General features: G+C 32.3%; 1 pseudogene; it reads left to right on the top strand.

Moving 5' to 3' along the window:
• The first annotated feature begins 4,784 nt into the window (after positions 1-4,784).
• Positions 4,785-10,454, top strand: LOC122276629 (annotated as a pseudogene).
• Positions 10,455-14,521: the final 4,067 nt, after the last annotated feature.

Here is a 14,521-nt window from a genome sequence, read left to right as displayed (position 1 = left end):
ACTTTTGTTACCGTCTTTCTTGAATTTCTATGTTTTGCTCTTATCATATTCTGATTTTTTTTTCATCGTTTCCTCTACTTGCCGCTTGGTATAAGGGTGATTTCCAACTTCTTCATTTTCTACTATTTGCTATCTGGTAAAATCAAGTCCTCTCATTGTTTTTACTTTCCCAAATCTGTTTCTTCACTTTTGGGTTCTAAATTTGCGTCTCGGCTCTCAACTTTCACAAGTATGTTTTTTTAATGTTGATTCTTTTGGATTAAACATTTCTGACTATTTATTCAATTATTTATTTATATGCAATAGTTAATTGTTAGAAATTAAAAAAAAAAAAAAAGTCTCAGTATAAAATTTTTTGGGATTAATGGATGAAAAAGCTCCAAAGGAAAGAACAACAATAAAAAGTTACATGAATATTTGGATTTAGAAAACTAAATTCAGTTGAGAAAGAGATGACTGAATCTAATAAGGTTTTCCATTTCTGATTGTAGTGCTGTTTCTGGCTCCCTTATCTTCCATTTTGTATTTGCTTTGGCACAGATGTAAATGGTTCTTACTATGCTGACACGAAAACTAGTAGTCATTTATTTCAATATTTGAAGAATTTTTCAACTATGAATGAAAGAAAAAAAAAAAAATCCCAGACAGAATAAAGCAATCATACCAAGTAATATAAAGCAGAAGAGGAGATGTACATGTAACTAAAAAATCAATAGAATCTAATATATATAGAAAATTAATAACAATAAATAAGAACTTAACATTTCATTCGTCTACACGGCCAAAAAGAAGACAAACGATAATATACGAATCTATTAAAAAAAGAAGTAAAATATTAAAAAATACTTCAAATTTATTTGATGCTTCTATTTTTTTTTTTTTAATTTAAACTATAATAAGATGTACGAAATTGATTGTTTGTTGAGTTGAATTGATGTGCTAATATTAAATCTTGATTGATGCACTTAATTGTTTCGTTTTAATGCATGGATCAACATTTTTGGTTAGATGAAGATTTAGAATCGTTGATTTGCATCAATCATTCCAATACATGTCGTGCAGAAGTTGCAATAAAGCAACTGGATACAACCGAGATGAGAACTTTGTATGTTATAGTTGCAAAAATACGATGACTGCACAACCAAGGTAAACATTTTCCTCATATTTTGAAGTTAAAAATTTTAACATTATAATTAGAATATATTAACGGTTAACATTAACGAATAATAATTTATTTACTATTATTAGGTGTCAAGGTTATTTAGAAGCATACGATAACAACACATCAACATTAGTGGTCGTTTTCGGATCCATAGTAGAGCAAAATTTGAATTGTGCAACAATACATCTCATAAAACATACAAGCGAGGTAAAATCTATATATTTAAATAAATTTAAAAAATTTAATACATTAATATCTCTTTATATGTTTTCATCGTTACAGAAACATTTACCATATCTTGAAGATGTTGCAAACAAAATCCGAGATAACGAATGGATGATAGTTTTGAGCGCACACATAAATAAATATAGAAGATTGTGTCAAAATAAACTTAATGTATTGTTTGTTAACAACGTACTGGAAAGAGTAGAATAATTGTTTTAGACCTTTTCTAAAAAACTTTCGTTATTATTATAATGTATAAGTATTAACCTGACCTGCACAAAATCACCTCACAAGCATAATGGCTCATCTCATACCCTGGAAAGTTCCACCACAACAACGGAAGATTCAAGAGAATCATTTCCTGCTAGTGACAGCTAGTGCTAGTACATTCTGTTATGCAATAAGTTTTTATTCTCTGCTTCTTTTATTCTCTTCTCTAGTGTATATACACCTTAGCTTGTGTCTATAAAAGCAAGATTATACACTGTAATTCATATCAATGAAAATATTCGAATAGAGTTCAAATGCTCTCGCCTCTACTTCTCACAATAAGTATAGAATATTTATATATAGTTGTCAAAATGTTTATGGTAAAGGGGCTGGGTATAATGTACGTGCCTTCTTGGTTTGTGTTGAGCGGGAATTACAAAATCCTTTGGAATCCTTAATTCAGCTTAAACTCAAATTGATGAAATTACCCTTCAGGTCAGCAGAGGGTGTGCAAGGGGTGCACGAATTTGACCACCCGTAGTAGAATTGAGAATATTTATGCTTTCACAAATCACAATACATGTGTACTCAATAGAAAGAGTGATAGTACATATAATTTTAAAGTATGTAAGCTATATGCATTTTTTATAAAAATAATAGAGTCTATTATTAAAAAATAATTTTTTATGTAGATATTAGATTTATCTAATTTTAAAAAAAAAATAGTGTACAAAATTTGTACTTTATGACCACAAATGTAACTTCTCCCGTAGAAATTAAATTATTGGAGCCGCCCTTATAAATGAGCTCCATCATCACGAGGCTTCTAGAAATATTTCAACTTTGATATACTAGCTTTATATATAATGAGATGAAATAAATACATGTACACAAATTTAAGTACGTTGCAAAATAAGATAAGATTTTAATTACTGATCGCTCACATAAAATATAATTGACAAAGTTTAAAAAGAAAATGACGGAAAATATACATTCATTTTTCAAATATAAAAGTACTCTTAAGAACCAGAACTTGATCTAGTACCAAATCTTAAAGGCTTATATGTTATACTTAGCATATAATACATCACGTGGCGTAAATGTAATATTTCTATGGGAGCACCAGCACCCTTAGTAGAAAAGATTAAATTCAGCACCATATTACTTTTTATCTTTTTTTCAACGTCTTGGATATGGAGGGGGGAACTGGGAAAGTAAATATACACCCCAACTCGTAATTCTTCGAGCATTTATATATATATATATATATATATATATGAGAAATGATATTTACAATCGTGATTGTGCAAGCGGCGTGTAGTCGCTTTGAAAAAAATGAATTAATATGGGACCCACATAAAAAAAACTAATTTTTTAATCGTGGACTTCACTCTTTTTTAAAATGTTTGCGTGGCGTTTATAATTCCACGACTGTACGTAGCATTGCTATATATATATATATATCCGCTAGATTTTTCTTTTTCCTTTTATTTATAATATATATATATATATCAGCCTAGCTACGAGATATCTCTGAGCGATATTTTATTTTTTTAATAATATTTTTATATGAATTTTGTTATACATAAATTGGCCGTACGTCAACGCACTAATCTCTCAATATAACTTAAAAAAAACTAAAATACTAATAATGCTTTAGTATAAAAAATAAAATCTCATAAATATATAATTTTTTTCTTTTTTTATTCAAATAAAACGCACTATCTAAGCCAGCTATATATGTTTAATTAGTTGTTAAAGTGATATTAATCCATATTAAACTAATCATTAATAATAGAACTTGTTACCTTTTAATTTTTTATAAAAAATATAAATTCAACTCAAATTATTTAATATATTTAAACATAAATTTTAACTAATTTATATTCAACCATCACATCGTATGTAATAAGATGCATACATAAAACACTATTATTTACAATGCAGGCTAATGATTTCACGATGTTGACAACTTGCGCTATTTTAAAATCATAATTGAAATCTATAAATTTTTACCAAATTCAATTCATAACCAGTCCCAAGTAATTAATATGGCGCACTTAATTGGGTCAGATAGCTTTAAATATGTATGGGCCCGGCCCTAATTTGACATCACCCAATTCACCTTTCATCCAAGATTACGAATATTTAGCAGATGAGTTGAGATATTACACAGGGTGGTTTGAATACTGAAACGAAAATTTTTTATTTTAGATAAAAGTTTAAAAATATTATTTTTTTAATATTATTATTATTTTAAAATTTGAAAAAACTGAATTAAGATTTTTAAAAAATTAAATTATTTATTATATTTTATCTAAAAATTTAAAAAAATTATAATAATAAAATAATATAGAGTGAGAATTTTATATGCCATCCCAATTGTAAAACTTACCCTAATAACCATTCCCAAATAATTAATATGGCACGCTAATTTGCCGGCCAACTATTCCATAATTGGGTCATAGCTTGAAAAATTTATAGGCCCTAATTTAACATCACCCACTTCTCTTTTCATTAAGTATTGTTTATTTTTTAAGATGAGATAAGATGACTGTCTTTTTTTTAATATTATTATTATTTTGAGATTTAAAAAATTTAAATTGTTTATTTTATTTTATATGAAAATTTAAAAAATTATAATGATAAGATGAGATAAAATGAAATACTTTCACTATCTAAACGAAACCTTAGTCAAACGTGAAATTGTCAAGTGAGAGCAAAAATTTATGAAAAATTGACTTCATGATTCATACATTAGAGAAAAATTACATTCATGACCGGATACATATAGAAAAATTATAAGAACACAAGTCAACTACTATGTTTGAAGTTCTACTAATACACAAATTCTTTTAAGATTAATATATATGGTATTAACTACTATTGTACCTCTCTATAGATAAATTGTCTCTTAAGTATTTAAGAGACAATACTCTCACTAAAACATAAACAAATTGATCATATAATATGTATTGTGTTTTTAATATTAATCTAAAATATTTGTACAGACAAAAACGTAGGACTCACTCCAAAAGGATATTTTTTCCATTTTTTATTTGGTTGCACAACGGATATTATCTATATAAACCTTCGTTTGCTTCCCAAATTTCCAACCCATACCAGTGATATTACTTTCATTTACCGAGGAAAACGAAAAAAAAACTAGTAGACATCTTGGAGGGCTGGCATGGCTGCTGCACATAGTTTCGCCGGTGAAAGTGGTGCTCTGCTAAGCAACCCAAAACGCATGGTACCTTCTATGATAGAAGCTGTGGCGCGCCTCTTTGTTACGAGGTTCCTTCAAACATACATCTCCTGCGGATGTTTAATGTGAGTCTACTGATCTTAATTTCCTCCCTCCTATAAAGACATCCACCTTTTTCCCATGATTCCGCGCGCAGATTGTGCTTCCTTCTTTATTAGTTAATGCACTGCGACATATATCCTCTTCTCTAACGTACGTCTGAAACTCTGACAAGACCGGGACCATCTCACCTCCATGCTGTATATAGGTGAACGTACGCCATGTGTCAAAAAGTTATATACACGCTCGATCGATATCTTCGTAGGGGGAAATAGAGATCAGGTTCTGAGGTCAAACATCATTTACATTTGACAGAACAAAGTCTCTCTTCTCATCTGTCCCTCTTCTCTCTGCTTCTGACGTGAAGATTTTTGTTAATATTTTCATATTTTCGTCTACGTAATTCTGTCGACAACGATCTTGATAATTCCCTTGACAGGGAATAAGCCAAGAATCCGCTGAAACATGTGGAGGAATTTACACGAACAAGCTTGTTCAGAAAAGACAAATAAAAAAGGAAGAATGCCACGTACAGTTGTGTAATACACAAACATCGCATAATCATTTTAAAAAAAGGTGTGGTTCACGTTTAAAAATTGAGTTTTTTTTTTTTTTTTTTATATGGGTCCCATATTAATTCACTTTTTTTCAAAGAGATTACGCGGCGCTTGCATAATCACGACTGCAAATATCATTTCTCATAAAAAGAAGCGTTTCTCCGAATTCTGTTGCTGGCTCCTACCTTTTTCCTCAAGAGTTGTTTAGATATTGAGATAAGATGATATGATATAATTTTAAATGAAAATTAAAAATTGAATAAAATATTGTTAGAATATTATTTTTTAATATTATTATTGTTTTGGAGTTTAAAAAAGTTGAATTGAAATTTGAAAAAAATAAATTATTTATTATATTTTAATTGAAAATTTGAAAAAATTATAATGATAAGATAAGATAATTTTTCAATCCAAACAGACGCTTAATTGTTCGCCTTAAAAAGCATGAATTCTTTGGTTTTGGTTAATTTGTGCATAATATAAAAGATAAGAGAATATTGTAAATTGATTGATAGTTAGAAAAATATTTGAAAAATTAATAAAATATTTTAAAAATAATATTTAAATGATATAAAGATAAAAATAAATAGATAAGCTGATGGCATACTATAATATGTTGTCAAAGTTATTAGTTAAAATAGAAAAAGTGAATTTTGATGATATATCATAATAAAATATAACCATTAGTAGATACTTCGATCCCCGCTGTAACGATTAATGTATTGTTACTTGTGGTAATATTGCAGATTATTGGAGGAAGGGGGTACGAAATTCACCTTCGAAGGAAACATGAGAATATGTCCTCTGAAAACTATTCTTAGAGTTCATAGTCCCCAGTTTTAATGGAAGGTATATATGTACTCATAATAGGATGGGCCACAGAGTGAGGAAATTAGTAGGATGGGCAGCACGGATTATTGGCATTCAAAAGTTCATATCATTTTTTAATCTTAATGCAATTTTTCTCATCAACAATACTAGTGTAGTGATGAGTAGCAGTTGGTTGTTATGAGCAGGTCATGACAAGAGCTGATTTAGGCCTAGCAGATGCATATATTGCTGGTGATTTTTCTTTCACAAATAAGAAAGATGGCCTTCTAAATCTTTTTATGGTAAGATCATTGATCAGAGTCTTGAGTCCAAGTTATATTTTCTAGTATTTTTACATCCTCAGCGTTTGCCTTGCTGATTCTGTTTTGTAGATTCTTATTGCCAGCAGCAATGTAAATTCTCACACAACAAAAAAGAAGAAGACAAGGTGTGTATATATATTTAGCAACTCGCAGAACTTTGTTGGTGATATTGCGATAAGTCATGCATGATCTCCTCAATTGTAGTACTAGTTAATTTGAGCGTTCGTCTTTTGTTGGCTTTAGGGGATGGTGGACGCCATTGCTATTCACAGCCGGCATAGCATCTGCAATTAACTTTTTCAAGCATTTTTCACGGCAAAACACTCTTACAAACGCTCGTAGGAACATCTCTCGTCATTACGATTTGGTATAAGATTATTACCTCTAAAACATTCCATCTTATTTTGTTATTTAATGTCTTTGGGTAAATTCTAAAAGGACCACCAACGACAAGCTAATTTATTCATGGTCAGTAAAAATATGGTTTCAACATGTATTTTTGTGAACATGTTTGTGTGCACATAGATTGAATCGTAAGAAGTATGAAATTAACCTGTGCGTGTGTTTACTATCATGCACGCATAGCGCAAAACTTAATTTTAGATCTGGGTTCAATCGATATTAGAATTCAAGAGTTGAAACTATAAATGTATGCATGTATCGACGTATCTATGTGTGTAGAACTTTATATATAAGAAGTGTTTAGAGTGATAGCACTGAAATTACACCTTATTACTGGTTTTGTATATAACAAACAGAAGCTAATACTTCGTATTTGGGTATGTTTCTAGAGTAATGAACTATTTGCTCTGTTCTTGGATGAAACAATGACATACTCGTGTGCTGTATTTAAGGTCAGGTTCTGAACCTTCTAATGATTAATTTACTGCCAAAAATGTATCAAGTTCTTGTCATCTTTCATCTAAGTTTTAGCTTTAACTTATTCATATGTATTACAATATTGCTTAGAATGGAGATGAAGACTTGAAAGCTGCACAGCTGAGAAAAATCTCTATTTTGATTGAAAAGGTGAGTCTTTATATCTATTGGATCATCTCAAATTCTTATGGGTTTTTCTTGCTCTCCGCAATTCTAATTTGTGTCTACTTTCAAATATCAAGGCAAGAATTGATAGGAAGCATGAAATTCTTGATATTGGGTGTGGTTGGGGAAGCTTTGCTATTGAAATTGTCAAACGAACGGGATGCAAATACACTGGCATCACTCTCTCTGAAGCACAGCTGGAATTTGCAGAAAAGAAAGTGAAAGATGCTGGCCTTCAGGTAATATATATGATGAACTTTGCCATGAAAGCATTTAGATCATCAATATTGAATGAGAAATGTTTTAACTACAAAGAGATTTCATAAAAGTAAACTTATAAATTGACATACTTTGATATAGAGCATTAGATTATAAAGTTATTTTTATTTTAAAGTAAATCTTATAGTGGTCATAAGCCTGTTCTAGCTATGCGTGATGCACTTTAAGCTTTTTAATTAAAATATATGTATTTTTTATAGGATGATGTTTAATGAGACTTGCCGGATGAAGTGGTGGCTTGGGCCTATCGATCAGTCCGAGCCTCATGGACAAGTCTCGTGGGGGTCCAAATTTTTTACCATTTTGGCTCTTAATCTAACCACACCCGCTAATTAAGATTTATTATATATTGTATTAAAACATTTGTACGGCTATTGTACTGTATTTTTTTATAATGATCTGACTAAAATAATTTGCAGCTCCGTGGACATCACGTTGCCGAATGATGTAAATCTCGTGTAGTGTGGATTGATTCCACTTGTTGTTTTACTACTTTTTTCCTCTTATCGTTACTAATTAACAGAATCCAACATTAGACTTCTTTACCAAGTTTAAGTTACTTTTCTTCCAGGATTACATTAGACTTCTTCTTTGCGACTACCGTCAAGTGCCTGATACCCAAAAATATGACAGGATCATATCATGGTCAGTTCTTTTTTCCAAATTAAAACTGACCTCCAATCTGACTGATAATTCCAACAAAACCATGATATTTGATCCATTTAATTGTCAGCGGGATGATAGAACATGTTGGCCAGGAATTTATGGAAGACTTCTTTGGTTGCTGCGAATCATTATTGGCCGAAGACGGTATTCTTGTTCTGCAGGTAATGACTGGGTAAAAAGCCCAAGGTGGTCATGGCCTCCCTCTTACTTTCGGTTTGATATTAATATCTTGATTGCAAAATGCTATGGCAATTAATTTATAGCTCTTTTAAATACCACAGGTTGATCTGCCAGTTAATCAAATATACATATATATATATATATACATATCATAAAACTTATGTGAAATTTGGCTAAATTAAATATTTCTTTATTTTCTAACACAATGCTAACCATTAAACCTGTTTATCTGTTCTTAGTTCGTATCCTTGCCAGATCAACATTATGACGAGAACAGGCTAACTTCAGGTTTTATAAAGGAATATATCTTTCCTGGTGGATGCCTACCCTCATTAAATAGGGTAACATCAGCCATGACTTCTGCATCCGAACTCTGGTATATAATTTTATTGCCTCTTATTTTAATCTCTCTCTCTCTCTCTCTCTCTAAAAACCAATAGAAATTAATTCTGAAATTGCAGTGTGGAGCACCTGGAGAACATAGGGAATCATTACTACAAAACACTACGATGTTGGAGAAAAAACTTTATGGAGAACCAAAGGTACGTACGTTAGAAAATAATCATGTAATATTGTTATTGTTATACTTCGAATAAAAGAAATTACGACTTGATATTGTTATTCTGACTGAAAATATTATAGGGAAAATAATGTTTATTTTACGTTGGTTGTAAAACTGAACATGATTATAAGAATTAAGCTAATTAACAAGACGTTGTTGTATTTTGATGCTGAGGAGCTAATGTTAATTCCTTCAATTTGCAGCAAAATTGTAGCTCTTGGCTTTGATGAAAAATTTATAAGGACATGGGAATATTACTTTGAATATTTTGCAGCTGGTTTTAAGTCGCGTACACTCGGAGACTATCAGGTAATAATTAATGTTTCATGTAAAATAAATGTGTCATGGCGCGAAATGAGGATGCTTGCTTCTAAAAATATTACTCCTCGTTTTAAATTTCGCAATTTCTAATCATATTTGTTGATATATAAATGCACATGACTTAAATTTAAGATGAGAAATATTCTTTATCTAAAATATACTCTTCATTTTTTGTGTTTTGATCATGTGCTCAATAAAATAAGAAGTAGATAAAAATGACGGAAATGAAACACAAACAGAAAAGGATGCATTACAAAAAACTTTCCAGGTAGTGAAACAGACTATCTGCTATAAGCCTATTAAGGAAATTCTTGATTAGACATATATATACAGGCTAGGTTTGCCCAGAAACGTTAATAATTGGTAAGAATATTCAATGCAATCCTATATTAATTTACAGCAATGCTAATTTCTATTGTTATTATTAATTTGGCTTATATTTACAATTAATTAATGTAGATTGTATTCACACGTCCTGGCAATGTTGCTGCATTCGGCAATCCATATCAAAGGGTGCCTTCGGAAGTTGATCATGATGATATTCCCGTTTCTGATGGAGAAACCACCGAACCTTCGTATTAATGCCAGGAGTTGATCATGATCCCTTTCCCCAACTAGATCAAAGATGGCAATAATGGACTCAGATGATGCTATCCACTACTGATATATATATTATGCTACTTTATTTTATTTTACTTTGAAGCAAATATATAATGAATAAAGGTCATGTGGTCTTTGCCTTTTTCGGAGTTTGGAGCCTGGATCAGGCGGTGCTTGGCATTTGCAATACAATTATTATTAATAATGGTGCATGGTCATGAACAATATTCCATCTTTTCTCCTACTGAAAAAACATTTGATCTAGACGTACGCGTACGTCTCTTCTTCTTCTTCTTCTACTACTACTACGTTTTTTCACTTCTCATGTCGAGTAGGGTAAAATTATTAGCGTCTATTTTCCTCTTTCTTCTACTTTTACTTAATCGGATAAAGATATGATCAATTCAATATATAGCAAGTGGTATGACTCTGTTATGGCTTGTAATGAAAGCTCCGCAAATGGAACTATTAGCACATCATTTATAAAAGGGTGGTACTACGTACTGTGCCCGGCCAAGAGGATCATGGACCGATAGTGTATTTGTGTCTTTTTTTTTTTTTTTTTCCTAATATTAGAAAAAAAAAAAAAAACATATCAAATACTCAATAGGTCACTCCTCTCGGGCATATTAGCATTTTTCTTTATAAGAAATATTAAAAAAACAAATAACAATTAATCTACACATCTGAAAAAAGTTAACCAAACAAGAAATATGGTGTTTCGGAGTATTTTAGGCCTTATATATCAAGAAGACAAGGTATATATATCACAATTGCCAGAACTTTAGGGGATGGTGGATGCCATTGCTATTCACAGACGGTATAGCATTTGTAATAAACTTTTTCAAGCATTTTCAAGGCAAAACACTCTTACAAACGTTCGCAGAAACATCTCTCGTCATTACGACTTGGTATAAGATTATTACCTCCCAAACATTCCATCTTTTTTATTTGATGTATTTGGGTAAATCTAAAAGGACCTTTAATGGCAAGCTAATTATACTCCTAGTTAGTAAAAATATGGTTTCAACAAGTACTTATTTTTGTGAACATGTTTGTCATCATGTGCACATAGATTGAATCGTGAGAAGTTTGAAATTAATTTGTCATGTGCGTGTTTACTATATTATAACATGCCCGCGCGCATAGTGTAGAACTTAATTTTAGATCTGGGTTCGATCTATATTAGTGTTAAGTTAGAAAGTATTTGACAAGGTTCATAACAAATGACTCGATCCGGAAACTTCCATTCAAGTTCATGGAATGATTCTAGCATGGAGTTCACAATTTACCAATCAGGACACCTTATTGGATCAATTGCGAAATACGCCTTAAATTTTAACCTTGATACCTTACCATAAACATCTTAAATTTTTTGAGACTTTGTTTAGAGTGGTATTAGTACTGAAATTACACCTGATTACTAGTTTTGTATATAACAAACAGAAACTTATAATTCGTATTTTGGTATGTTTCTAGAGTAACAAACTGTTTGCTCTGTTGTTGGATGAAACAATGATGTACTCGTCTACTGTATTTAAGGTCAGGTTCTGAACCTTCTGATGATTTACAACTAAAAAATGCATCAACTTCTTGTCATCTTTCATCTAAGCTTTAGCTTTAATTTATTCATACATATTACAATACTGCTTAGAATGAAGATGAAGACTTGAAAGTTGCACAGCTGAGAAAAATCTCTATTTTGATTGAAACTGTGAGTCTTTTGATATGTTGAATCATCTCAAATTCTTACGGGCATTTTCTTGCTCTGATCAGCAATTCTAATTTGCATCTACTTTCAAATAACAAGGCAAGAATTGATAGGATGCATGAAATTCTTGAAATTGGGTGTGGTTGGAGAAGCTTTGCTATTTTAGTTGTCAAAAGAATGGGATGCAAATACACTGACATCACTCGTTCTGAAGCGCAGTTAGAATTTGCAAAAAAGAAAGTGAAAGATGCTGGCCTTTAGGTAATACATATTTGTGTGTGTGTGTGTGTGTGATGAACTTTGCTATATATAAAGCATGTAGATCATCAATATTGAATACATGCAGTAGTCATAAAATCATGCTATGCGTGATATAGTTTAAGATTTTTAATTAAAAAATATATATTTATTTTATTTTATAGAATGATGTTTCTCAGCATGAGAACATGTGGTGAATTTGTTGGGCTTTTCTATGTGTGGATCTTAATTGGTTATGTTTTCAGTGTGGTCCAGTTTGATCGTCTGAGAAAAAGGCTTGGGCCTATTGGCTTAAGCAGGAGCGATCATGGACAAACTTTGTGGGGGTCTAAGTTTTTGACCTATTTTGATTATTAATCCGACCAAACCTGTTAATTGGGGTTTGTTCTGCAGGTAATGACTAGCCTGTCTCTTACTTTTGGTTTGATATTAATGTCGAGGTTGCAAAATGCTTTGGTATATATTTATAGCTCTAACCATTAAACCCGGTTTATGATCATCTCTTCTTAGTTCTCATCCTTACCAGATGACCTGCCATCACTTATCAGTAGGATAGCAGTAGTCGTGGCTTCTGCATCCAAATTCAGGTATAACGTCTTTATGCTTTGGTAATTTACTTTTGAGTATTTATATAATAATCTCTCAGGAGTTTATATAATTTCTCTAAGTGCAGTGTAGAGCTCCTGGAGAACATCGGGATTCATTACTATTGGAGAAAAAATTTCACGGAGAACTGGAGGTAAGAATTAAAAATAATCATTTGGAATTTAGTGTTATTTTCTTTCTTTCCTTTTTTAATTAAAGGGAGGACAACACCTCCTGAAATCTATTTCATCTCACTTATAGTGGAGAAAGCGTGGTAACAAAGAGAGCAAAAAACAGGATCACCAAGCTTAGACATCAGAGATTACAACAGACTCCCAAGTAAACAACTATACCAAACCAGAAAACAAACCACTATACCAGCCAGTTACAAAATATTCCTGAAGTAAGGGAAACCAAGCCTATCTGTTCTAATTAAACCCCTTAGGAGAGGAGGAGCAGATGCCATCACAGACCAAGCTGTTGAAAAACCACCTACAATATGAAAACAGAGAGAAACACCGTTCTCTCCCTTGGCATATTAGGCGCCTCCCACAGATACCCACAGTGTCTGCACCTCCATTTCTTCCGTAAATCCCTCCACCGAAATTGTAAGTTGTAGGCTGCTCTCTCCTATAAATAGGAGAGAGCTCAGTTGCAGAAAGTGAGGCGCGGCAGCAGCAGTGGGGGGAGAAAGAAAAAACAGAGAGAAAGAGGGATGTGAGGGAGAGATGAGAATTTGTAGATTTTTGTAAATCTTGTACAAATTCTATGAAAGAGGCTCTAGTGGACGTAGGCAATTGCTGAACCATTTAAATATCGTCTTGTGTGATTTACGGACAGGCTGGAGGCATAACACAAGCTCCTGCATAGTCTTCTGAAGCCATTTGCGCAAAAAATCAGCCGGAGCATTGCCTTGCTTGAAAATATAATGAACTGAAAACACCTTGCCTCTAAGCAATCCCAATAATTCCTCCCAAAAATATTCTAGATACTAGATAGGACACTTTGCACTTCTCACCCACTTGACCACAATTAAAGAGTCCATCTCAATCTCTATGTTGTCTAGACCTCTTTCACAGATATTCCTCACTCCTAGGAGGAGTGCCATGAACTCAGCAAAGTTATTTGTGCCATGATTAAGAGGAGAAGCGAAGGCAAAAATCATATTACCTGCAACATCTCGTAAAACTGCCCCTGCACCTACCTTCCTCGGGTTTCCTCTACTACTCCCATCCACATTAAGTTTAAACCAACCATGTTTAGGGCGATGCCAATGGATAATCTGCATCTCCTTTCTCCTTTGGGTTTCGGCTTGATATTTAGGTCTCCCAATATCTTCTCATCTTGTGCAGATAGGGCCTTAGTAGCCCTCAGTTTCTCACTAAGCGTCACCATCCAGAATTGGATAGTCTGCTAGGTCTCCTCCATAGATTCAGATTTTCCTTCCCATCTTGCTTTGCAACAATGGAGCTAAAGGACCCATGTAACAATAACTGGGATAATGCCAATGAGCAACCCTCTTGTAGTCGATTTTTAGGCTTTGTTAAACCAGGCCTGGACAGTTTCTCTCCAAGTGTAGAAGTTCGTTCTTAGCATACCCACCTGAATAGCACTCTTCCTCCAAATGCTCGTTGGATAGCACATGATTCAAGTCTTCATAGGCTTCACGACCGTAGCAATTGCACTTTAAGAGGTATGCCTAGCTTTCGAACTCTGTCATC

The sequence above is a fragment of the Carya illinoinensis genome, chromosome 1, assembly GCF_018687715.1.
Source record: "Carya illinoinensis cultivar Pawnee chromosome 1, C.illinoinensisPawnee_v1, whole genome shotgun sequence".
NCBI classification, from domain to species: Eukaryota; Viridiplantae; Streptophyta; class Magnoliopsida; order Fagales; family Juglandaceae; genus Carya; species Carya illinoinensis.
Note: the sequence above shows the minus strand (reverse complement) of the source record. Positions and strands in the feature narration are given on the sequence as shown.